At 42.6% G+C, this 27,756-nt stretch overlaps 1 protein-coding gene and 1 long non-coding RNA gene across 4 annotated transcripts in view; one reads left to right on the forward strand and one right to left on the reverse strand.

The window, feature by feature from the left end:
* LOC132539422 (uncharacterized) overlaps positions 1-27,756 on the forward strand; it is a 328,586-nt gene that overhangs the window by 246,217 nt on the left and 54,613 nt on the right. The gene's annotated exons all lie outside the window — the stretch shown is intronic.
* ST8SIA1 (ST8 alpha-N-acetyl-neuraminide alpha-2,8-sialyltransferase 1) overlaps positions 1-27,756 on the reverse strand; it is a 171,198-nt gene that overhangs the window by 60,056 nt on the left and 83,386 nt on the right. The gene's annotated exons all lie outside the window — the stretch shown is intronic.

A 27,756-nucleotide genomic window follows, 5' to 3' on the forward strand; every position in this document is an offset into this window, starting at 1 on the left:
GAGGGCCCTGGTTCGAGCCCCTGGCTCCCCACCTGCGGGGGGGGATGTCTCTCCACAAGCAGTGAAGCAGGTTTGCATTTGTCTATTTTTCTCTCCCCCTCTCTGTCTTTCCTTCCTCTCTCAATTTCTCTGTCTTATCCAACAACAATGACAACAATAATAACAACAAGGGCAACAATGGGGGAAAAAATAGTCTCCAGGAGAAGTGGATTCTGGGGAAAGATACAAAGATAGAGAAGGCAAAGTCTTATGGATTCACAATTGCGGGAGTAAAACGAGTATGAACTGACTTATGTAACAGACTCAGGGAAACACTGACAATACTATCACCAAGGCCCCTCATGTGCTGTGCAGAATTCCAAGGAAGATGGGAAAGGTCATCTGCCAAGCTGAATCAGGGAGGGGCTTCTTGTTCAAGAGGAGTTTGAAAGTATGACTAAGGATTTGTCAGGCAGGGAAGGAAGACAAAGCAAAAGTACAAAAGAATGCCAAGGGAGTGTTGATGGCACAGCAGGGAGGGTGCACATGTTCAAGTCCCCAGCCAACAGCTGCAAGGGGGCAGCTTCAGTGCTGCAGGTCTGTCTCTGTCTCTTTCTCTCTCCATATATCTGTCGCCCATTTTCTATTGAAAGAAAAAATAGTATCCAGGAGTGATGGAGTTGTGAGAGTAACCAACCCCATTAACAATCCTGGTGGCAAAAAAGACCAAGAGAAAAGTATGTCAAGAGCCAGTGCTATGTTTGTGTTGCAAATGAGCACCCTGTGTGGGTCATTCTGGAACTTGAGCAGCACTAGGGGGCTGTGCCAGTTGTGCTGAAGCAGGCAGCATGTGACTTTCTGCAAACCTGGACTGCAAATCAAAGGGTCAGTGTATCCTCGTGTTCCTCGAGGCACTATCTTTAGCACGGGAATATCAATCCCCTACTATAACACCTGAAAGTGAACTGTATCATTCGGTTCCCCTAAACTGAGTCAGCAAGAAACCCCAGGCACAGAATTCTGCTTTTGCCGAGACAGCACAGAGAGACTGGAGGTGTCTGGTGTCTGTAATGTGTGCCTTACATCTGCACAGCTAGTAGGTGAAAAAAATGTACTGATCATAAACAGGTCATCCTGGATAAATCTGGGCACCAAAGAATGAGTACATGAATATACATGCCATTAGGAACTCACATGCACATAAAGTAATTAAACCAAAACATGAAACTCTGAGGGGGCCAGGCAGTGGTGCCCTGGGTTGAGGGCAAACATTACTATGCTCAAGGGCTCAGATTCAAGCCTCCAGTCCCCATGTGCAGACGGGAAGCTTCACGAGTGGCGAAGCAGTGCTGCAGATGTCTCTCTCGCTTTCCCTCTCTATCTCCCCTTTCCCTCTTGATTTCTCTGTCTCCATTCAATAAAATAAAATATTTGAAACAAAACAAAAACAAAAGGAAAGAAAGAAACTCCAGGATCCAAGAAGTTATTGGTAACTGAGAGGCACAGAAGAGAATTTCACTTTCTTGTTGAAGGAATAGGAAGATCTATGAGGATATAGTGGTAAACACAGTTTCTGTACCCACTCATCTATCCAAGGCCACTTAGGCTGATTCTGTTTTTGTTTGTTTGTTTTTTGTTTTTGTTTTTTGGCTATTATGAATAGTGCTATAAGCATAGAAGTTCAGATATACTTTCAAAATAGTGTTTTTACAGAGTCTGTGAGGAGATGGGGGAAAGGCAACAGAGCTGCGCAGGGCTGGGGATAGCTCCGGGGTCCTTTTCACGTCTGGGGAGAATCAGGGAGACCCTGGCACCCTAAGCAGCCCCCTCAGCTACCTGCAAAAAAATAGTGTGTAGAGTCCTTAAATGAATGTAAATATCTAATGATCCAACAGTACCATTCCTAGGCATATAGTCAAAGAACATGAATACACTAATTTGTAGAGACATATGCACCCCTGTATTCATAGCTGCATTATTCACAATAGCCAAGGAAGGAGTGGAAGCAGCCTAAAGGCTGACTGTCAGACATCTGAATGAAGAAACTATGGGGCATATAGTCAGTGGGATATTACTCTGTAATTAGAAGTAAAATGACACTGTATCCTTTGGGACAGAAATGGGTGGAACTAGAGGTGATCATGCTTAGTGAAATAAGTAAAGAGGTAAAAGACACTGTATGGTTTCACTCATAGGTGGGCTATAGATAACAAAGGCATATGAACTTGAAAAAAAAAAAAAAGGCAACTCAATGATCTCTTAGACTTTGTGAGAAATACAGTAGTTGGGACGGGGGAGGGGGTGCAGTAAACAAGAACTATATCCTTGAAGTCTTATAATTTTGTAAACTAGTATTGAATAACTGAAGTAATTAATATTTAAAAAAAAAAAACAGTGGTCCAGGAGGCGGTGCAATGGATAAGGCCTTGGACTCTCAAGCATGAAGTCCTGAGTTTAATACCCGGAAGCACATGTACCAGAGTGATGTCTGGTTCTTTTTCTCTCTCCTATCATTTCTCATGAATAAATAAATAAAATCTTAAAGAAAACATAGCTCAGAACAGTGAAATCACACGTGTACGGTCCTGGCTCCACAAAAATAAACAAACTTAAGAATACATGAACTGGTATTTTCTAGGAGCAAAAAGTTGGTAATGGTCATTATATAGCAAAAACAGGTTATCAGTGGCAGATTTATTTTATTAATGAATTAAATAACTTATTAAAGGTATAACTACTACCGACCAGATTTAGCCACTAGGCTAGATCACTGCTAACCTGAATAAGGACATGTTTCATCCCATACTGAAGCCAGAAGCCTTATCTGAGGTCAGTGAGTCATATGTGAATATTTGTTTACATATTTATAAAAAAATTATCTTAGTATTTTTTTAATCAGAGTAATACTGCCCATCTCTGTCTTGTGGTGGTGCCAGGGACTAAGCCTAGGACCTCAGAGACTCAGGCACGAGTCTCCAAGGTTTTGCATAATCACTATGCTGGCTCCTTGTCCTGACAGTTTATTTCGAAAGTGTGGGTTTTCTCACCCCAGAGAAATAGTATGCTTTTGCAAAGGCTGACTTCAAACTTCCATCACTGTTCAAGAATTTCTTGAACCACAGTAACTGGCAATCCCAGGTTTCCAGGCATAATCAAGGCTCAGACAACAGCAGATCTGGGAAGGAACAGCTTCTTTCTTTCTTTCTGTGTTCTAGGGAAGTTCCCTGACTTGTTCAGGCACCAGCATTCCTTTATTCTAATGGTCTGGGTTTGGGGGAGGAGCGGGCATATGGTTTTAACTATCTTACAAGTGGAAAACTATTTTACAAGACACTATTCTGTGATTAATAGTGGTTTACAAGCATATAAGTTTACAGGGTATAATTGTTCAACACCTCACAAGCAGAAAACTAATTAGAAGAAACTATAACTTGATATTTTACTTATCTACTATAAACATTCTTAAAACTATTCAAAGACCCCAGGTTCAATTGCCTGTACTGTGTGGGGCAGAGCTGACCAGTATTTTTGTATCCCTACTTTCTCTCATAAAAAACAAAAAATCTCTTGAACAGAGTCTGGGGAAGAGAGCAAGGGGGAGCAACATTTCTGACTTTTTTTTCTGGTAATTTTTGCTTAACACTTCATTTTTCTGTTGCTAGCCTTCACACAAGAAACCGTGTATCATTTCAGTAAATACTTCTCCAGAGACTGAGTACACAGTCTTCTGGGTATTAAAGACATCACTGAATGAGAGCAGCTCACAAAAGGCCTACAAAGTGGCAGCATTTAAATTAAGGAAATACTGTGACAACGGTGTTAACTAGTTGAGGTAATACCATTATTACTCTGTATGTTTACCACAGGGTATCTCCACTTGGCAATGACTAATGTCTATCAGAATGATATAAGAGTAAGACATTTGGGGACTGTACTACATAGAAAGAACTTCTGATCATTCACTTCTACATGGTTATTATAGTTCAGAAATATTGTAGGGCTGGAGGGATAGTTCAAGGGTATAGCACGAGACCTGCATACCTAAGGACACAGGTTCAATCCCTGTCATTGCCATATGACCAAGAAGAATAATGTTCGTCTCTCTTCATTTGCATAAAACAAATCTAACACATGAAATTTACTTTTAAAAAAGTAATTTTTTTATCAAGGCATTACATCCTTTCCTTTCAAATAAATCTTCCTATGCTCTGTAAGAAAAGACCTCCTAAATCTGAAAGCACTGTACACTCCTCCTGCTAACACTAAAAATACTATTCTAGATGAAATTATGGGTAAAGCAAATTGACAGTAAAATGCACCAAAAATTTTATTTGACCACTAATTCAGCTTAAGGATCATAGTCGAACGATTTTCACCTGTCAGTTTCCCCATCAATGAATGGCCACGTTTCCAATGGCTGTATGACAGTAACACTGTGGGAAGTCCAGGCCATTATTTCCATGAGAGTCTGAGTGGGTAGACCCCAAGTTCTCCCCCTTCCTGGGTAGAACAATGGCAGGTTCCCCCAACCTCATGAACTAATGACGAATGGCTTCTCTGGGCAGGGGCTACCTTTCTGTACATGCCACTCTGCCCCCTTAAAACAAAGGCCATGAATTACTGTGTATTGTGTATGGTAGACTTGAAAACCACCACAAATGTCCTGATCTTACTCAATTGCTCCCTCCCCACCTGCCCTGAAGTGCCTGTAATTTACCCCCAGAGAAAATTGTGTTGTTGAACTCATGACTAAGCCTTGTACGGTAACTTTCCAGTTGTGATCAAATACTTTGTAGGTCAAGATGTAAGTATGCATTGTGTTGCATTGTGTTTGGGCTAAGGATTACCTCAACCTTCTTTCTGGGTTATGAGTATATCTGCTTGCTTGAATCCCTCTAATAAATGAGTTGTCTCTCTGAGGCTTCTCCTGGAGCTGGATGAGTCTAGCGTGGCTTCTTCCTCTCCGTGCACATCACCCTAGACACCAGGGACACCCTGTGACCCCCAGGGGCTGCTCTGATCCCCCCCCCACTGGCCAGGGAGGCAGAGGGCCTGGAGTAACCTGCATAACACTATACTAAGAGTTGGACACCTCGTTCCTTCCTTCTGCCTGTGTAATGCACACAAGTCAACAGCAGCCTCTATACCCACCATAGGGAACCTCGAGCTCCTCGTCTTCCACCCCACAGACGTAATGAGATGGCTCTAAGAGCAACTGCATCAACCACCAGTAACAGTGAACTGCCTCAGAGTCTGGGCTTGATTTGGGTGGAAGAGAGGAAGCAGGAGGAGAAGCTGTAAAGCACCTAGGAGCTAGAGAACTGGATTCAACAATGCTGTGATCATTTTTCCACAGGAATACACCTTTTACCAGGGCCACCTCTGATTACAAATCACATTTCTGTGGTCTTTAAGAGAGGCTGGCTACCTTTGAGGCATGTCTACAATGTAAGAAATAAGCACTGATGTTAAAAGCAGAGTGGAAGAATAAAAAAGTATTCTGGGGGTCGGGTAGTGGCACACCTGGTTAAGTGCACACATTACAGTGAGCAAGGACCCAGTTTCAAGTCCCTGGCCCCACCTGCAGGGGGAAAACTTTGATGCCTCTCTGTCTCCCTCTCTATCACTGTCTTCCTTCTTAATTTCTGGGTGTCTCTATCCAATAAATAAATAAACATAGCAAAATTAAAATAAATAAATAAGTATATATATATATATACATACATATATATATATATATATAGTGTAGAACCACTACTGGACAAAATCAGAGATTAGAAGGCAGAATGTAATGTTTTCTTACTCAAAGCATATAATTACAAACCTTAAATCTAGGCTTCTTGTGAACTCCATGAATATGGAATTTGGAGTCCCAGAACCAACCCAGCATTTACAGTGAAGCCCAGCTAAAACAACTTAAACCCTGTGCAGATAGGAGGAGACTTGGAGGAGCCCCAGATTATAGGAATTGGATAATGAGCTGATTCAAAGGGACTAGTTTTAATTTCAGTGATTCATGTAAGCAGCCATGTCAATTTTAAATGCTTTCCTTCCTTTGAGGATGACAACAGAAGACTCCATTGTTATAAACTGAATACAGAATATCAAGGGTTGTTATTATTATAGCTTGCTCCAAGCTCCACTGCTTTAATACAAGTGTCTCAGGTGTGTGTGCACTCTCTCCCTTCCCTCTCTTCTCCTCTCCTCTCTTCTCCTCCTCCCCCCCCCCCCATGTGTAACCAGGGTTGTCACTATAGCTTGGTGCTGCCACTACAAATCCACCACTCCTGGTGGTCGTCCCCCCCTTTCTACTATATTTGCTATGACCAAGAGAAATTGAAAGGGGGAAGGGACATAGAGAAGGAGAGGGAAAGACGGACGGACACCTGCAGACCTGCTTCACTGCTAGTGAAGTGTTCCTGAAGCTGGGGAGAGGGGTTTGAATTCAGGTCCTAGCACATGGCAGCATGTGCACTCAGTAGGGTGCACCACCACTCAGCCCTCACCTCAAATGTTCTCCGTTGTTTTTGCAGCTATTCTGCTCTTGATTTTTCTCCCTCCAACTTTATGTCCCTGGTTCATCTGTTACCTACATTCCTTGCCTTGCTGCTTTTCGATTTGAGAAGAGAGATGATGCCATAAATATTTCTGAATAAACACTTTAATAAGAAATAAGAAGATGCAGAAAAAAGCTAGGCTGACAGGCTAAATTTCACTGATTTTTGCTACATATGTAACTTTGTGTCAATACTCTTTTAGTTTTAAGAACTGATTAATACACTTCATGATTAAAAGGCAATTTCTACTGGTTGATTGGTTTTGCCTTCTACTTTCTCAAGAGCTTTCTCTCTCTCTCTCTGTGTGTGTGTGTATGTGTGTGTGTGTGTGTGTGTGTGTGTGTGTGTGTGTGTGTGTGTCTGTCAAGAGGAGGAGGGCAAGTCTTCCTTACCATGCAGTCATGTTAAAGCTAGAAAAATGTCCAAGCTATTCCAGATTTAGAACACCACCAAGTGCCACTATTAAGAGTAGGAATCAATGCCAGTGTTAGATGTGGGTCTCAAGTCTTAACAGGAAAGCAGAGATTGATTTGCAACCCTCCAGAGGGGTCTACAAAGCTGTTACTATATGCTATTAGTCATGATGTCAAAACACAGGCATACCCTTATGGATGAAAAACCCAAGTTTTTGTCCATCCACACATGAACTCACATCTAATTGCAAGGCAGCCCGCTCATTTCTATATACCCACATGGACTCCCACAAAGAATTATGCTTCACCCACGCACATAATTTAATTTCTCGCCCATACGTTAATTATATCCTCAACCTCGGCATCTAAATACACCCCCTGCCTCACATCTAATTATAGCCCCCACTTATGAATGTAATTACACCATTCAGCCACCTATCTAATTATGCCTTCCTTGACACACTAAATTGCACTGCCCTGTTCAAGGACCTAATTACATTCTAACCAGTGCACCCCCTAAGCCCCCCCCAACAATGTTCTTCAGATGTACACCTCTTTATCTCTGCACCCTCCTTGGTTATTTCAACCAAGGCCTGGCAACTTCCCACAAGTGAATAACTAGCATGGCACCCAGCTCAACAGGCGAACTAACCTCACGATGCGTAAGACTCAAAAGCCGCTTTGATTCTTTCCAGCTAGCAAGCCAATGTGCCCTTTGCTCCTTCAGACATTTGGCCCCTGGGTAGCCCAAATTAAAATTTCCGCTGTTTTCCTACTTAGCATGTGTGCGCATTTTGCAATGAAAAAAAATCTTGTAATTAGCTATTTTATTTCAGATATAAATGCTTCTCATTATAGATATTTAATTATTGAATCCTTAAAAAAATTACCCAAAACTTTGCCTGGGGATATATATGTGTAAGTACTAATTAAAGAATATTTGCACATCCCAACCATTGGAAACTTAACCATTCTTCAATTATATGAAAACAAATTTCCAGAAAGCTCCTACAAAATAAGTTTAAAAAAATAATTCCAGTGTGTGTGATGGTATTTTTTCCTTATAACCTGTGACTTTGGAGAGAAGCTCTGAATGCCCAGTAAAACATCAGCTCAGAAGACGACCATTCTGCAGATGCACTGAACGCATCATAACCAGCTCCAAGTCAACTGGAATATCTTCCTGGTTGTGTTTCTGACCCAGGAATGCCAAAACAAAAACAAAGCCTGTGTCTGCATATTAAGTCAGAGGTTGGTCACACTGAAAAGGTCTCAAAGCCCTGGGGTTTTCTGTAGTAAAAAAGGGGAGGAAAGATGAAGGTTCACTGCCCACAGTTCAGACGAGGTCGGACCTGTTCAGGATGGCATGGTCATAGACAGTGGCCACAGCTCAAAGACGAAGGCCTGTGACCCTTCATCTGGAGAAGAGGGTGGGACACAGCCTCCTGCCAGCATTAGGCTCTGTGTTCTGCACTACTTTTTTTGTTTCCCCTCCAGTCGCTGGGGTGTTGGTATGCATGAGACCCCTTCTGTTTCATTTGGTTTAAATCCCCCCTGCTTAACACTATTCTATTTACATAACCACTTCATTCTATTTATATAACCGCTGTTAACAAGCACCTCCCTCCAGGGCATTGGTTCAATCCCCACTGTTTCATGATATGTTTTTGCTCCACCCCACCTCCTTGTCACACCCTGATCCTCTCCTTGTCACACTCTGATTGTCACCAGTCACTTTTCTCTCCACCCTCTCTATGTCACACCCTGTTTCCACCCTACTTGGCAAGTATATATAAAGACAGCATTGTGAGTTTTAGAGTACTGTACTGTACTTTGAGTTTAACTTAGCTCATCTTAGATTGTGCTGCGTCCTGCATGAATAAAGAGATACTGCCTACAGCTCAACTATGAGTCCCTGGTCGTCTGTTACCTGCCCGTGAAGCCAGCCCGGCGAAAACAACCTAACCCATCGAAAACAACACTGGGGCTTGATGGCAGCAATACAGATCCACTGCTCCTTTCGGCCATTTTTTACTTTTTTTTTTCCCTTTCCATTTTGTTGTTGTTGTGTTTTTTTTGCATTTTTTCTTTATTTTTTCCAAATATTTTATTTATTTTAATGAGAGAGAGAGACAGAGGAAAAAAACACAGAGAGATCAGAGTGCTATTCATCTCTGGATAATAGTGGTGCTGCAGATTGAACCTGGGACCTCAGAGCCTCAGGCATAAAAGTCTTTTTTTTTTTAATTGGGGGAGAATAATGGTTTATAGTCAACAGTAAAACACTGTAGCTGGTACATGTGTAACATTTCTCAGTTTTCTGCATAACACTATAACCCTGCTCCTAGGTCCTCTTCCTCATCATGTTACCAATCTGCCAGAGTTCTTTATTTTGGTACAATACACCAAATCTAGTCCAGGTTCTGCTCTGTGTTTTCCCTTCTGTTCTTGTTTTTCAACTTGTCCATGAGTGAGGTCATCCCATATTCATCTTTCTCTTTCTGGATTATCTCATTCAACATGATTCCTTCAAGCTCCAGCCAAGATGAGGTGAAGAAGGTGAATTCACCATTTTTAACAGCTGAGTAGTATTCCATTGTGTAAGTACACCACAACTTTCTCAGCCACTCATCTGTTGTCGGACACCTAGGTTGCTTCCAGGTTTTGGCTATTACAAATTGTGCTGCTATGAACATAGGTGTACACATATCTTTTTGTATGGGTTTATTTGGGATATGGTATATCCCCAGGAAAGGAATGGCAGGATCACTTCTAGAGTAGGTCCACTTCTAGCCTTTTGAGAGTTCTCCAGACTTCTTTCCACAGGGATTGAACCAACTGACATTCCCATTAGCAGTGCAGGAGGGTTCCTTTGTCCCCACAACACCTCCAGCACTTTTTGCTGCTACCTATTCTGAAGTACGACAATCTCATAGGAATGATGTGATATCTCATTTTTATCTTTATTTGCATCTCTCTGACAATTGGTGACTTGAAGCGGTTTTTCACGTTTGTTGGCCTTTTAGATATTGTCTATGGTAAATATTTCTTTCCATTTTTTTATTTGATAGGACACAGAGATACTGAGAGGAGAGGGAGAGACAGAAATGGAGAAAGACAGACACCTGAGGGCCTGCTTCACTGCAGGTGGAGAGCAGGGGCTCAAACCCAGGTCCTTGCACGGTTCCTTATGTTTAGTACTATGTGCATTCAACTGGTGTGCCGCCTGGCACCTCCGTTCTGGAGTCCTGATGAGGGAGTGCCTCTGGAAGATTGTGCAAACAGAGCATCTTCTGTGCAGAAGTATCATCATAGAACCTGAAATGCTTCCTCTGTGATCACCAGCAGCTGCTTAACCTTAGTGCCTTAGTCTTCTCATCAGTAATGACACCACCTCCTTCGGTTGCCATGAGGATTACATGAACTATGCCAGCCACAAGGTAAGTGATCAGTTACTATTACATTTCTTTTCAGTGGACATATTCCTAACAACACAGTCTAGAAACCGTGGCATCATTTCTCTTCATCTCTTCCACAATCTCAATGTAGCACCTGCTTCTACAGAAGCTCTTTTATTTTCGCCTTATTCTGGCCTTGTTTGAAGTGTGAGAGAAGGGTCGATTATCAATTGTTCACTCAAACTACTGTCCATCACCCTGTAGTCTCATATCCTATTTATTCTTCTAAAACAAAGGCGATGGGTTCACTGTATTTGCATATGTATATGTCTAAATGTATCCAACTATGTATATGACATGCGTGACTCTTCATTTAATCATTATCCTTCATTCGTGTGACTACATGCATACCTGTATACACGGGAATCTACATGCATGCAGATAGACATAAAACAAAATCTGGGGCCAAGAGACACTTCACCCCAAAAGACAAAGCCTTACCAAGCTTGAGGCCTTTAGTACCAGCACACATAGGAGCAGCATGGGCCACAATGAAAGGAACTCCATGGCGATGGAGCAGTGCTTTGGTGTCTCCTCTTCTCTTCTCTTCTCTTCTCTTCTCTTCTCTTCTCTTCTCTTCTCTTCTCTTCTCTTCTTCTCTTCTCTTCCGTCCTCTCCTCTCCTCTCCTCTCCTCTTCTCTCCCTCTCTCTCAGCACATCATGTAAGTTCAAACCCAATATCCCTTCCACACCCTTTCAATTTACCTGTGCTACTTACTTCCATTAAAATAGCTACAGGTCCTCTTTCTCCTGGTTTTCCCTGATCTATTACCTGTTCACCTACTGGTGTTTCACCCTGAAGGAAGGTGAAGTCACTAGAGGTATTCTGTCCAAAAAGCTCCCCTACAAGTTTAAGGGATGCTCAAAACTCGAAGCAGCCCAGAAGTGTATTAGAATTCGTTTGCTCTCAGTGAGGCACAAGAATTATACATTAAAACTATACCCAGTGGCTTTTAAACATATATGAAATTGAATCAAGTCATATCTTCAATACTTCAGAGACTTCTGATTTGATGTTTTCTTTTGTTTTACAATGAAGTTTTCTCATGCCTCTTCAAATGAGGTTGTATGAATAAAACAAAAACAAAACATTAAAAAGCAAAAATTAAAAATGCTGTGTGAATTAGAGGTGAAAGCTCAGAGGATGCATGCTTGAAATCCCCCCCCCACCTTCTCTCTCCCTCTCTCTCTGACACTTAGCAGACACCCCCAAGAAATTTGATGGCATAGAAAAACCACAAGTCTAATCAAAAAATTTTTTTCTCTAGAAATGAAGAACTTCAAACATCAAGTATGTTGGTCAAAGATATTTGGAAAAGTATTTATTGAGTGCTAACCAAACACTACACAAGGTACTGTAGCAAAACCTCTCCACTCCCAGCTCAATGTCTGCTCTACTAAAATGTGGTAAAAATGAAGGCGCTTATTTTTAACTGAACATAATCACTCAGTAAAGCAGTAGACTGCTAAACTGTTATTCCAACCTAGCTGATTAAGCACCTAAGCTAGCAGGACTAAGGTTAATGTCCCATGAACAATTAAGTAAATTATTAAATTAAAATGAAATAGACCCAGTTTTTGTCTCATTAACAATGATGAGATCAGGCAGAGAATATTTTCTCTGGGAGTAACCGTCTCCTGTTTTATTCTCCCACTTTTGTAAAGTATAACTATCATCACTTTTTTGGGGGGGGGGGAGGAAAAGCAACAGAAATTTCCAAGGAATTTCTTTCATCCAGGCAGTTAATCATCTCCCAGAACTTCCTCTATAAGACTCCAATCACATAAACTTTTTTGCCTCTAAATCCACCACTCACCCTCCTACCTTGCTTATTTCACTCTGCCTTAAGGAGTCAGTTCCTCTTTTTTCATGGCGTGGCCCAGAAATACAGAATTGCCTGGAATGCAGAAACGTGTCGACCCTGGATCCAAATTCTACCCTCCTGAAATAGAAATGGGGGAGTCGGGCGGTAGCGCAGCGGGTTAAGCGCAGGTGGCGCAAAGCACAAGGACCGGCATAAGGATCCCGGTTCGAACCCCGGCTCCCCACCTGCAGGGGAGTCGCTTCACAGGCGGTGAAGCAGGTCTGCAGGTGTCTATCTTTCTCTCCTCCTCTCTGTCTTCCCCTCCTCTCTCCATTTCTCTCTGTCCTGTCCAACAACGACAACAACAATAATAACTACAACAATAAAACAACAAGGGCAACAAAAGGGAATAAATAAATAAAAATAAATATTAAAAAAAAAAATTAAAAAAAAAGAAATAGAAATGGTAGTTTCTTTGCACAATTCAAGTGCTGAAGTTAGGAGATGACTCACCCTCTAGAGGACATGCCTTGCCATGTGGCAGGTCTTTGTTCCATCCCCGGCAGTACAAGAAAGCACCATGCACAGCAAGAGGGAAATGATCTCCACGGGTGGTGGAGTGGTGTTGTGGAGTCTCTCCCTCTCCCTAGCTAAGTACATAGAGGAAAAATCTGCACAGGGGTCGCAGATTAAGGATTACATGTACTCCTTAATCAGATTAAGAAGATGATATAAATGTTTTGACATATCCTGTCATATTCAGTTTACATGATTTTTAAAAATAGACGTGGAAATTTTTTTTTTTTGATACACACATCTTAAGAAATACTGCTAGCGTTTTCTTGAAAATCATTAAGAACAACATTATCTCTATCAGTATAAAATATAAAAACAACATTTTTTCCAAGCCAAAATACTACAACATAGGAAATTGCCAAGTTTACTTGACTTCAGTGTAGACTACGAGATTAAACCTTTCATCGCAGATGTGTTCAAACCAGGGAAAACAAGGTTTCTTATTAAAAAATAAGAACTGGGAGTTGGGCGGTAGCCCAGCAGGTTAAGCGCAAGTGGTGCAAAGTGCAAGGACCAGCGTAAGGATCCCATTTTGAGCCCCCAGTTCTCCACCTGCAGGGGAGTCGCTTCACAGGTGGTGAAGCAGGTGTCTATCTTTCTCTCCCCCTCTCTGTCTTCCCCTCCTCTCTCCATTTCTCTCTGTCCTATCCAACAATGAAGACAGACAACAATAAAATGAACCAAAAACATGCACAATAAAGTTTGTGACCCACTAGCTCCGAGCAATTCCCCGATACCGCCTGCATGTTCTTTTCCCTAGAACTTCCCCTCACCAATCTCATCTTCCCACAGTCTTGTACTTACTGTCAATCCCAACTAACAGGAATCTCCAGACAGCTGGCATCTGATGCCCTGTGCAAGTAGCCATTTTGGGTATGTGTCCATCTCCACAAGTGGAAAATATGCTTTTCCAGAGTATAAGCCATATTCAGTAGCTCTTACTGTCTTCAAATATTAGGCACTGACCACAGTGAGCACATGGACATTTTTACAGATTGATTCACTGGCTGATCAACTCAGAAATACTAGGAACTGATCTAATCGAATAAAGAAGATCTGTTCATTCTTTCTGATCATGGGTATCCAGGGTAAGGAAACTGCTAAATGAAAGCTGAACTGAAAGAGTCCAGCACACAGAAATTGCAAAATTAGATGTTTACCAAATCCAGGTGGGTTGGTGGTGTGGGTGACGGAAGATAAGAGGGAATGGTAAGGACTCTGGTAAACAGAGAACAAGTGACCAAATAAAAAAGATCTGCAACTACCCAAACTGATCCTCATGCATAAGGGCTTTCTGATCTTTTTTTTTTCTCCAAATGATACAAAAAAAAAACTATATTTATACAAGAATTTTTAAATAATGGATTTTTTTTTTTTGCCTCCAGGGTTATCGATGGAGCTCGTGGTACCTGTACTATGAATTCACTGCTTCCAACAGCCTTTTTTTTTTTTTCCATTTTGTCCTCGCTGTTGTTGTTGTTGTTGTTCTTAGGACAGGGAGAAGTCAAGAGAGGAGGGGAAGACAGAGAGGAGGAGAGAAAGATAGCCACCTGCAGACCGGCTTCACCATCTGTGAAGCAATGCCCCTGTAGGTGGGGAGCTGGGGGCTTGAACCAGGATCCTTTCACAGGTCCTCATGCTTCATGCCATGTGCGCTTAACCCTCTGTGCTTAACCTGGCCCCTGCGTTTAATTTTTTTAATGTTGTCAATACAGTTCAAAAAATTGTTTTTAAACAAGAGCAATGGTCAAGCAAAACACATTCAAGAAATAGATCTGGCTTGTTAGTAGTCTATTTGCATTTCTATTCTAAACCCCAGACTTCCATTTATACAAAGAATAGGAGGCTAGATGAGTGTTAATCTTGAAGTATTCCGAAAAGGTATTCTGAAAGATGTATGTTTAGGGGAATTTTTAAAACACAGACTGTGAAAGTTTGTATTTTCCTTGCCAGCCCAAATGAAATAATAGGTGCTTTAATATATGAAAGTTTGAGAAAAACTCAGGGCTCTAAGAAATGCAGAGTTGTGTGGGTTTTTGAAAAGCCTTCCTAATTTCTGTTCAAAATAGCATTAAGTCATTTTCAGGGATTACCCACCCACAGTGACTCCTCAGTTCTCTGTAGCCTCCACATTCTATGTGACTTGTTTTCTAACCAATGAGATCATTTATTCAGAACACTGCAACATGCACAAGTATTTAACAAGAGATTATGGATATCTTTCCATCATTATGCTAATTCCAGTGCACCATCTGGCTGGTTAGATGGTTCATAATTTAACCAATTCCTTCCTATGAATATTTTAGGCTGTTTGTGATTATTCACTCTAAGAAATAGGCATGTCAGAAGCATCTTTGGATGACAGTAACTAAGGAAGCTGGATGGGCAAGTCTTTATTTATTTTTTTACTTTGATATAGGGGACAAAGTTTTATGAACTGTATGCTTACTACTTTTTATTTTAATTTCCCACCAGGATTTTTTCCCCCTTGGGGATTCATACCTGAACAATTCTACTGCTCCCAGTACATTTTTTTAAAATTGAATAATACTTGTTTTTGAGATAACCTTGATATACAAGTTAATGATTTAGATATATACATATATCTTCAAAATCTGTTACCCCCCCCCCCAAATCACCAATATCCTTCCACCAAAGTCCACTGGATCACCTCCCCCACACACAACTTCAGTTCTGCTATCCAAGACTCCCCTATACGTAGGAATCATTCTGAATTTTCACTCATGTGAGTGCCTTCGGTATTTCTTGAATGTCTAGTTTAGTGGTTCGGACAGCTTTTGTCTGTCTGAAAAGTCTCCTCAAGCCTCCTTCAAACCTGATGAGTAATCTAGCAGGATTAAGCATTCTTTGGTTAAGCTCTTTTCCACGCAGAACTATGAATATATCCTGTCAACCTTAAGAGTTTCTGTTGAGGTATCAGCTGTCAGTCTTATGGGGATTTCCTTTATAGCTGACTCTTTTTTCTCTAGCAACCTGCAGAATTATCACTTTGTGATCTTTGCCACTTTAGCTACTTTGACCATGGAGAACTTAGGTTTGGAGTCATTTATTTTGGAATCCATCAAGCCTCCTGGACCTAGGTATCTTATTCCCTTCTTTAATTTGGGGGACATTCTCAATTAAAAGTTCTTCAAATATGAAGTTTATCCCTTTTTCTCTCTTTTATCCTTCTTGTACCTCTATGACACAAATGGAATTCTTGTGATACTGTACCATTACTCTTTTCTCATATTTGCATCATCAAGGGATGGGGAGACAGCATGATGGTTATGCAAAATACTTTCATGCCCAAGGCTCTGAGGCATCCAAGTTCAATCCCCAGCACCACTACAAGCCAGAGCTGAGCCATACTCTGGCCTCTCTATTTTTCTCTCTTATTTCTCTCATTAAAATAAATAAAAATAAAATATTTAAAGAGAGAGAAGAAAAAGCACTTATCACAATATAACATTCATAATGTGTAGATTATAGTGCAGAATTATTTGCATCTTCAGAGTTCTGCTTTTGTTTTTGTTTTGTTTTGTTTTTCTTTTTGAGGGGGTGGCTTCTGTATTCTACTTTCTTCTTCTCCACTTCAATCTTTGGTATCTGTTTTCTTGCTGGTGTTCTCTACTATGTTCTTGAGCTCTGTCACTGCACTCTGCATTCCTCTAGTCACTATTATCCATTTATGTAGAAATTTCCTCATTTCTCTGAACTTGTTGTAGTTTTTATCCATAGTTTAGTGAGCATCTCAAGGATCACAGCTTTGAGGTCTTCATGAGCAGGTTTATATAGCTTTACTGAATGTGGGGTTTTCTTCAAGTGGCTGTGTTGGTCCAACACTGCAGGCAAGTTATGCTGTCTTCCTGATATGCAATTCTCAGCAAAAAGCACTAAAAGTGCTAAAGCAGTAGGTGGAAGGGCCAGGCAGTGGCTACAGAGACAGGGGGCCTTGTTGGAACCAGGAAAGCTGAATTGGGCTTGAGTTGACGTTGGCAGCTGGGCTGAAGCATCCAAACCCAACAGTGATAAAAGTCCAGGAGACTGGATGGCTGCAGTGGTGAGGTCCTAGCCTAGTGGCATGTAACTAAACCAGGAGCATACTATTCCCTTACTTGTGAGTCTCTCTGCCCATGCCATCTGAATTCTAGATTTCTTTTTCTTTTATAGTTCATCCAAGCTCATTGTTATGTTGGCTTTCTGGAGACAACCTGGATCATACCAGAAAAGCTAACAATAGGGAGTCGGGTGGTAGCGCAATGGATTAAGTTCACAAGGACCTGCATAAGGATCCCGGTTCATAAGGATACTGGTTCCAGCCCCCTGCTTCCCACCTACAGGGCTAGGTCACTTCACAAACAGTGAAGCAGGTCTGCAGGTGTCTATCTTTCTCTCCCCCTCTGTCTCCTCATATCTCTCAATTTCTCTCTGTCTTATCCAACAACAATGACATCAATAACAATAATAATAATAACCACAACAACGATAAAACAAGGGCAACAAAATGAGAAAAAATAGCCTCCAGGAGCAGTGGATCTGATTCATGGTGCAGGCACCAAGCCCAGCAATAGCCCTGGAAGCAAAAGAAAAAAAAAAGAAAGAAAGAAAAAAAAAAGAAAAGCTAACAATGTGGTACATGTTAATCTTCTTTCAGAGCACAAATTTGCAGACACACCTATGGGGGCAATTTATGTTACCATCATTCTGCTGTGAAATACTTCATCTGAGGGCAAAGGTTAAATTATTAAGTTCACACTTAAAAGTTTGGCTTTACCAGGCTTGAGTCCAGATCCTGACTGGGAAGCAGTTTCTAGCTAGAAGATTAACAGCAGATGCCTGGACATCTCTCTGTCTCTTTTCTATCTGTAAAAGGAGTCAAACCAGCAACACAATTTGCAAGACATGGAGCACATACCAAGCGCTCACCAAACTAGTTACAAAGTGTATTGCCAAATCCAATCAAATTACAGCGGTATGATTAACTTTTTAGGAGGTATTCTTTAATATATTTGATTTTGTTAAAGGTTACTTAGAGGCTGAGAGACAGCTCATCTGATAAGGCACACGCCTCACCATATGCGAGAACATGGATTCAAACCCCAACACCACATGAAGGCACCTTGGACAGCACCTGGGGAAACTCCACAGATGGTGGAGCAGTGCTGTGGAGTCTCTCCCTCTGTCTGTCTCGATTTCCATCCCTGAAACAGAAAGAATGAAAAAGTCAACTTGGGGGCAGTGCAATCACAGATATGCAAAACCCCGGTACCACCAAAAAATAAACATTACAAAATTGTCTTAGCTATCTGATGTGAAATGTTGCATTTTCTTCCAAGTTAAAGCAATTCATTCAAACAAATGTTTTCTAATTTTAAAACACTTTCTTAAAACAAAAAAATGTGTTCAATTCTTTCTTCTAAATAGAAACGTTTGGGTAAGAGACCTTTGCAGGATAATGAGCAGCTCGTAGTCAGTGCTTTATTTGCATATGCCTTGCCATAGAGTCCTAATCAGGAAACTGAAGCATCTCTGAGACTTCATTGAAATGTGTCTCTTATATGCACAGTCATTTGCATTCACTCTTCCTTCACAGCTTCTCTCTCTCTCTGTGGGGGTTGCAGGGTCGTCCTGTCATGTCTGTGTCTCCAGAGATGCGATCTCCTTTGCCTTTGTTGTCTCTTAACCAAGGGGTTTCTCAAGTAAATGAAACTTTCATTGTTTTGTCAGCAAAGGCTTTGAGGGACCATATTGTCTCATTTCCATTAAGGGACTTAATGAGGAAAAAAAGTGCACTGATCATATCATTGTCATCGCTAAACTGATTTCCTTCCCACTGCACTAAGTACAAAGCCAAGTTCAAGAGAAGCACCAGAACAGAAAGCTCAGGGTTGGCCAGGTTAACCCCCCAGCAATCCTCTAGGCCATATTAACTGAAGAAAACTTTGCAGAAAGAACAATCACACATATAATACACCTAGAGTATTTGTCACAGGGGCCGGGCGGTGGCCTACTGGGTTAAGTGCACATAGTACAAAGCGCAAGGACCCGTGCAAGGATCCTGGTTCAAGCCCCTAGCTCCCCACCTGCAGGGGAGTAGATTGCTTTACAAGCCATGAAGCAGGTCTGCAGGTGTGTGTGTGTATGTGTGTGTCTCTCTCTCCCTTTCTACCTCTCCCTTCCCTCTCAATTTGTCTGTTCTATCTAATAAAAAAAAAAATAAGAAAAGAAAAATGGCCACCAGGAGCAATAGATTCATAGTGCTGACACCAAGTCCCAGCAATAACCCCAGAGGCAAAAAGAAAAAGAAAAAAAAGTTTTTGTCACTAAGCTTTTAAGTACCCAAGCCATGGGCAAAATACTGGTGAAGTGTGCAAATTATAGAGGAAGGAGCCTGGAGATAGCTCACCTGGAGACCCTGTAGTGTGCAAGAGCCTGGGCTCAAACCTCAGGACCATATGGGAGGACCACAGATGTTGGAACAATGCTGTGGTTCTCTCTATTTTGTCATCCTGCCTCTCTGTCTCCTTTAAAAAAAAATACAGATTGGGCTAGAGAGACTGCTCAACTATATCATACATGCTTAAGATCCTGGCTACATCCTTGGGTATATTACAAGAATAAGAGGGAGAGCTACTGGCTCTTACTGCATGACCTTGAGATGGTTACTGTCCTGAAGTCAGCCTCTCTTCCATGACAAAGGGAGGAGGAATATAAAAACTGACTCTAGGACAACAGGACCCTGGGTCACAAGGTCACCTGAAAAGGTGGCTGCTTTGCCATGCACACAACCCAGGTTGGAGCCCAGCCCCCACTGTACTGGGAGAAGCTTCAGTGCTGTATTATCTTTCTCTCTAATATATATATATGTATATATATATATATATATATTACTTATAGAGACAGAGAGAAATTGAGAGGGGGAGAGGAGAGAGAGACCTACAGCACTGCTTCATCACTCGTGAAGCTTTCCCCCATAGGTGAGGACCAGGAGCTTGAACCTGAATCCTTGCACACTGTAATGTGTGCTTAATCAGGTGCACTACCAACTGCCCCCCTCCCTCTGTCTTTCTATCTCTGTGTGCACAAGTTGGCACAGCTCAGTGAAGTCCCAGTGATGACCAAGAAAGAAGTCACATCCTTAGTGACTTCAGAGAATTCACTAAACTGGCACACAGAAAGTGTTTTAACCTTGGTTCTTAAAAATAAGTTAGTAAATAATAACCATGAGAACCCATGACATAGGAAAGCTCCCCAGACCACACTGCTCTGGCTTGTTGTCTGCTTTCTGATCTTTCCCTCATGCCCTGATCCCCACACCTGTGCCCTCCTCTGCCAGTCCATGCCACACCCCTCCGCCACTCGGCCTGTCCATCCTCTCTACCACCTGGAATCAAGAATGAGGATGTCTACCCAGCAAGGGCCCTGGGGCAGAATACAACCCCAAACACAAAATGTGCATCTGCTCCAAGCACTCTGTTTTGAAAGGTATGACAAAAATCTACGCCATTACCACCAAGGATTCCTTCTCCATCTTCACTTCACACAGACCACATATTTCAAAGATCTTCAGTGCCAGAGTTGTGCTCTGGTTCTCTTTCTCATAAATAAATAAATCTAGAAATATATATTTTTTGTCTCCAGGGTTATCATTGGGGTTCGACACCTGTACCACAAATCCACTGTTCCTGGCAGCCTTTTTTTTCTTTTTGTTGTTGCCATCACTGTTGTTGGATAGGACAGAGAGAAACTGAGAGAGAAGGGGAAGAGAAAGACTGACACCTGCAGACCTGCTTCACTGCTTATGAAGCGACTCCCCTGCAGGCAAGGAGCCAGGGGCTCGAGCTGGGATCCTTGCACTGATCCCTGCGCTTTGCACTATGTGCGCTTAAACTGATGTGCTACTGCCCAGCCCTCTTAGAAGGTCTTCACCACTATTTATTTCCCAAAAATCAGATCTTCATCTACTAAAACCCTTTCTTGTCTCTATTTGCTCATGATACATAAGTCAGCAACAAAATTACAAAACACATTAAGAACTCAATGGTTTCATTTATGTTTAATTTGTGGCCTATTAGATGTCTCCTTCCGAACATTGCCAAGCATTTTTCTACTTTTGCTACCAGGCCATTTCCTTGAAATGTGATTACAGTCTCAGAAAGAGGCCTTCCAGGGTTATTTCATTTATGCCCCTTGCTAATTTCCAGAAAAGTCACAATGTTTTCAAGTCAAAGGATGATTGTGCGAACTGCCCATGTTGCATGCTAATCCAGTGTCTTGAATCTGGCTGAGCCTTACAAGTCCCACAGGGTTAAAAAATTCTGACTCTGACAAGATGTTGTTTGGAAGCTCTGTCGATTGGCTTGTTTCCTAAACATATTGGCTCTACTTTGCTACAAAGATTTTTTAAAAAATGTTTTCCTCCAGCAGATGAGCCAAGATGACTTGAAAACAAGCAGGGAAGCAGTATGTTAATTTCAAAGACAGCGGTATTATAATAGCTGTGATTTCAAAATACAAATCCCACACATTCATTTTGTGGGGAAGTTGGTGCAGGAATAGCTGATGCAGGGACTGAAAAGACCATGGAAGTCCTGTACTCCACTTGGGGGCAGGGAACGGGGGGGGGCGGGGGGGGGGGAACAGGCTCAGGCAGGAAGAGACCCAGACCTCACCCCAAGCTGCTTCCTCTTTGTTGCATCTCTGCTTCAGCCATTTCGTTTTCTTTGGCAGAAGGAGGAGACAGGCCAAAGGCAACATCTCTGGTTGGGGTGTTAAATCTCAAGAAAGAGCTATGACTTCTCCACTGTGGTGTCTCAGAAGATTGATTCCACTGCTGCCCCTGAAACCTTGTGCTGATAAATGGCCATGCAAACAGGAGATATGGCTCAGTGACAGCAGGAACTGTCGCTCTGTGTCACACTCTGCTCCCAAGGCTTCAGTCTAAGACAGCCATTCCCAGGATGCCTCCAGTGAGGGCACTGCCCCCACCTCCTTTCCCTGACAATGAGCTCCAAGTCTTTTTATATTTATACCAACACATGGGGTGTGGGTTCAACCAGGACCACATCTGCTTCCTTTACAGAGCAAATTCAAGCATCTTGGTTCATTCATTCATGCCACTAAGATTCACTGATTACTGTATCTTGAGCATTACGTTAATAAATGAGATACTGCAGGTCTCTTATCTCCTTGCCCCCAGATTAAACACTGCCCCCTGGGGAGCCTGTCAGCAAGGAACCAGGGCACCACACACTCTGACATAGGGCAGTGGCGAACCCGAACCCTCAGACATGCCAACTCTCTGCCTTACGGTAATGCTGGAGATTGAACTTGGGGTTCCAGGTCTCATGCACGAAAGTCTTCTTGCATAACTATTACGCTAGCTCCTCAGCCTGCTAACATCATATTTTAATGAAATGTTTGATGGCCAGGTAGGTGGTTCAGCAGGTAGAGAATAGGGCTTTCATGTGTGTGAAGCCTCAGGTTTATACCCAGTATCTTTCTCTCTCTCCCCCCCTCCCTCCCTCCCTCCCTCTCTCTCTCCCCCTCTCCCTCTGACCAGAGATTTTTTCACTGGATTTTTGTGTCTGTATGATTCTACCACTCCCAGCAGGTTCATTGTTTTGGGCTTTTTTTTTTTTTAAGATAGAAAGAGGAGAGAGAGAAAAGGAAACACAGAGGAGAGACACCACAGCACTACATCCCCTATGCAGGGGGTGGCGCTTCAAGCCTGGTCCTTGATCATGAGCTTTATTTGGAGAACTAATTTTCTAGCCCTTTTATTATTATTATCTTAGTTTGCCCAGGTTAACTCTTTCACTTACTATCTGCCACCCTTGTTATCATCCTGCAAGAAGATAGACATAGGTGAGGCTAGGAACCTAAGACTTCTGTCTAGAAAATTCTGCATTACCAGGGTGTGTCTCAGAGTGTAAATATATATATATATATATTGAACTGACTTCTGAGGTCACAGAGCCCTGGGAAATGAGACTCAACCTTGCCTGTCAGGGAATACTTTGGTGAGTATCAGCCAGTTCTGCAGCATGTGACACACCTGTCAAAGTGCTTCTACTGTCCACATTTTGGAATATGGCTCTGGGACATTGACTTCTTCCTTATTTTCAAAACAGTCCAGTTAGTTCTTCCAGATTCCTGGTTCTTGGCTCCTACCCAGCTGTGGAATTATGCTATAGCCTGTGTCTTCTCAAAACAGTCTCAAAATTTTACCCCAAGATTAGGAACACATCTACCTTGTTCCCTTGAGTCTCTAGATGGGAAGGACCCTAACTTCTTGGGGGTTGGGGAAGAACCTTCAGCTCCAGTGTAGAAGGTGGGGAATCCATCTCTCTGGGTACTGTTCCATTTCCAAATTCCTCACATGGCCCACACCATGATTAGCACACGTTCTCCTTTATTTTTTAGTGACTGTCAAGAGCTTCCTTTGCTGAGAATCTCAGTACCCCTTTCTGACCATGGGCTGAACTTCCTTTTAACTGCACAGCTAAGGTCACACCCCAAACTTCTTCCCACCCCAACCATCCCCCTTCCTTCCTGTTGGCAGGACTACCCACAAGTTCCGTAGTCACAAGACAGGAGGGCATAACTAGTTATTCCATGAGCAGAGGGGAGGACCTTGTGTCATTCTCCATGAGACTTAGTGATTGTGGGCCAAACAGAGTGAGGGAGACAGACACGGAGCTGATCTGTACTGGTGCAATTGTGGTCTTCACTCCTCTCTTCTTCTTCTTCTTCCTTTTATTTTATTTTATTTTATTTTATTTTATTTTTTTACTCCAGGGTTATTGCTGGGGGTCAGTGGCTGCACTACAAATGCACTGCTCCTGGAGGCCATTTTTTCCCATTTTGTTGCCCTTCTTGTCTTTATTGCTATTGTTCCCATTGCTGCTATTGTTCTTAGATAGGACAAAGAGAAATGGCGAGAGATGGGGAGACAGACAGACAGCTGCAGACTTGCTTCACTGCTTGTGAAGCGAACCCCCTGCAGGTGGGGAGCCACGGGCTCGAACTGGATCCTTATGCTGGTCCTTGCACTTCACGCCATGTGTGTTTAACCCGCTGTGCTACCACTCAACCCCCCCCCCCACCTCCAACTCTTCTTTTCTTATTCCCCACTCACTTCAAGGAAGCTGGAGATCACTAGATTGAGAACTCTCTTACGTGAAAGAAATGCAGCTTGAGTTAAGCGCAAATGAGTTTGTGGGGGCAGATATGAGACAATGGGCTCCATGTGTGCCAACAAATGCTTCAAAGGATGTCAGAAACAAGGTGGAGACTCCTTTCTACTCCTGCACTTTTGCCAATTCTGAGGACCGAAATGGAGAATGTGCAGACGCAATCTTTTGTCTGTAGGAAGACAGCCTGTCCTGCCACTAAACCTAAGAAACAAATAGTGAAGGACTGGCATAAGGATCCTGGCTCAAGCCCCCAGCTCCCCACCTGCAGGGGAGTCACTTCACAAGTGGTGAAGCAGGTCTGCAGGTGTCTATCTTTCTTTCCCCCTCTCTGTCTTCCCCCCCTCTCTCCATTTCTCTCTGTCCTATCCAACAACAATGACATCAATAACAACAAGAATAAGAACTACAAAGATAAAACAACAAGGGCAACAAAAGGGAATAAATAAGTATTTTTAAAAAGAAGAAGAAAGAAGCTGAACCCAGGTAAGCAACAGAATCGGAATCAGATGGGTCAGGCTGCACATCCTAGCTCTTCCATATGCCAGCTCCAGAACCCTGGTAAGTCCTAGTCTAGAACCCACTTCTAGTCACTTTTCTTTCCTATGAAAGCTCTCTGGATGCCGTGGAATGATCCAGCTTCCTCATCTCCTCAGTTCACAGAAGTGTGAGGAGAGACAGGCCTTAGCCTCTTATTCACATACACAGTCCTAACTCACTGAAAACCATTACTGCACATCATACTGTGAGTTTATCTGTGACATAAATGCACAACTGACAGTATTTGTCATAGTCTCTTTACTTATTTAATTTTTATTGCCACCAGGGTTATTACTGGGGCCCAGTGCTGTCACAACAAATCGACCACTCCCAGTGGCCATTTTTTTCCTTTTTTTTTTTTTGATAGAACAGAAACTGAGTGGGGAGAAGAGACACAGAGAGAGAGAGAGATAGACACCAGCAGACCTGCTTCACCAATTGTGAAGCATAGCACCTTTAGGTGGGGAGTGGTGGCTTGAACCCAGGTCCCTGTACATGGTAATATGCAAGCTCAACCAGGTATACAACCTTCCCCCCAGTAACCTTCATTACTACTATGTCTTTGTATTTCCCTGAATCCCAGACTCAACATCTATCTCTTCTCACCATTCCCTAGGCTGTAATATTTAATCCCTTTCCAGATGAGATTGGGTGTGTTCAGGGTGGTATGGCCATAAACGTAATCCCTTTTCTAGGGATAGTTGCTTCCTCCCCCTTTGGTTCCTGATGCTATCAAAATGCTAAGAAGAGGGTTGAATGGCACAAAAACATAATCAGATAAGAGGAGCACCATTTTAATCAACTGTTCGTATAGCACATTCACTACAAGAGACCACAGTCTCACACGCTGCAGTCTAGACAACCTATGTGAGACTTAAGGTTAGACCCTTTCTGTCTAATAATATCCCACAAACATTTCACCCAGATAAATTTCTAGAATAGAATCTAATTTACATCTAGTGCCTGCTTAGGCTCCTGTAGTTCAAGTGAGGTCCAGTCCAGGTGGGACAGGCAAGGTGGGAGATGCTAGAAAACACATACACACAGAGACACACACACACATGTGCATGCCAGATGCTGGTGCACCTGGCTAAACACTAGGACCTTGGTTCGAGGCCCCAGTTCTCACCTGCAGGGAGAAAGTTTTGAGAGTGGTGAAGCAGTATTGCAGATATCTCTCTGTTTCTCTTTTCTACCACCCCCTTCCCTCTCCATTTCTGGCTGTCTGTATCCAATAATTAAAGATAGAAGGAGGAGCAGAAGAAGGAGAAGGAGAGGGAGGGGGAAAAGGAGGAGGAGAAGGAGAGGAAAAGGAAGAAGAAAGAAGACACACACAAGTGGTGGTGCACCTTGTTAAGCACACAGGTTACATGCAAGGACTTGGGGTTTGAATTCCACTTCCCACTTGTAGTGGGTAAGCTTCATAAGTGGTGCTAAAGGTAGCTCTCTGCCTCTGTTTCTCTGTCTCTTTTTTTCCCTTCCTTCCTTCCTTCCTTTCTGCCTCCAGCATTATCACTGGGACTCAATGCCTGCACTACAAATGCCTGCTCCTGAAGGCCATTTTCCCCATTTTTGTTACTCTTGTTGTTGTTATTGTTGTTATTGCTGCCGTTGTTGGATATGACAGAGAGAATTCGTGAGAGGAGGTGAAGGCAGAGATGTGGAGAGAAAGATAGACACCTGCAGACCTGCTTCACCATTTGTGAAACGACCCCCACCTGCAGGTGGGGAGCTGTGGGCTCAAACTGGGATCCTTGCATCGGTCCTTGTGCTTCGCGCCATGTGCGCTTAACCCACTGCACCACTGTCCAGCCCCTTTCTCTTTCTATCCCCTTTCCCTCTCAATTTCTTTCTCTCCAATCAAACGACATCAAAGAAGAGGAAAGCAGGCTAGGAATAAGAGCAGTAATACTGGCGGCTAACACATATGGAGCACTTAGAATGAAAGTAAGTATAATACCTAATTAAAATAAATATACTAAGGTATGCCGCTCAATGTGCAGTGTAGGTATGCCACAGTACATAGCAGAGCTAGGGAAGAGTGAGTTGGCATTGTTTTGTAGCTGCTGGTGGAGGGGGAGGGGTGCTTTCTTCAGCTGACAGCAGGCCGCCCAGCCCACTCACCTGCCTTTCTATCTGATTAGCACTATTGACCCTCTTTCCACCTGGAAGATAAATGAAGTGTGTCCATGAGCCAGCACCTCAGCTTCCTGAGTACAAACTAAAAATGTTTCACTATGAAACAAATCAGGTCTGGGAAGGGGGATATCCACCATCCTCCCTGTGATTCAAACTGGTTTTCCAGAGTTTTATAAACTAATTAATCACTTCAGAAACTGCATGTATAATGTCAGAATAAATCTGTTCATGTCAAGACTGCGGCAGCAGACAGTGATGTGATGACTACAGAATCTGTTGATGTTGTTGTTCTTTGGGGATGGTTCCAGTCTTGCAACAGGCACAGAAAGGTACAGGATTATATACACACACTTTAAGAAGGAGATGTTTCCTATTTCCACAACTGGCAAGCACGAAAAGGGATTCTGTACTCTATAGTCAGCTCTCCTATCTATTTTCGAGTACAAAGTCCAAAGTCACTAGCATGACAGAAAGCCCTCATCTGTCAGAAGCCTGTGTGGGATCTCTCAGAATTATTCTGATGTGCTGACAGAGAAGGCTGTTTCCTTTCTCTTCTACACCTCATAGGAAGCTGTTATCAGCTTTTGCACAGAAAGGGTATGGTGGGTTGGCCTGCTTAACCCCAACTCCACCTTTTCCTAGCCTCCTGCTGAAGCTTGATAAAGACTGCCTCTTTTGGATTTCATGCCCCATAGGCAAATTAATATTTAACTCTTTTTATTTTTATTTACTGCTACTATTTTTACCATAGCACTGCTCAGGGCCAGTTTATGATGTGCTGGGTGTTGAGGCTGAGACACTGGAGCCTCAGGCATCAAAGTCTTCTGCATAATAAGCATGCACTATGCCATCTCCCCAGCCTCTAACAAATAACTGTTCCCATCAGAGGCCCTTAAGAGAGAGTGGGGAGGAGACTATGAGCTGGAATTCATTGAGATCTCTCCCTGACCCCATGCTGTGCTGTGTCTGTTGGAGGCAGGGAGACCAAGGATGCAGGGGTGCTCTAATCCCTAACCCAATTACAACAATCCTCAAGCCATCTCCAAACTCTCACTTCCCCATTGTCCTCATGGTTTCTCACTGCCTTGTTC

The sequence above is a fragment of the Erinaceus europaeus genome, chromosome 7, assembly GCF_950295315.1.
Source record: "Erinaceus europaeus chromosome 7, mEriEur2.1, whole genome shotgun sequence".
NCBI classification, from domain to species: Eukaryota; Metazoa; Chordata; class Mammalia; order Eulipotyphla; family Erinaceidae; genus Erinaceus; species Erinaceus europaeus.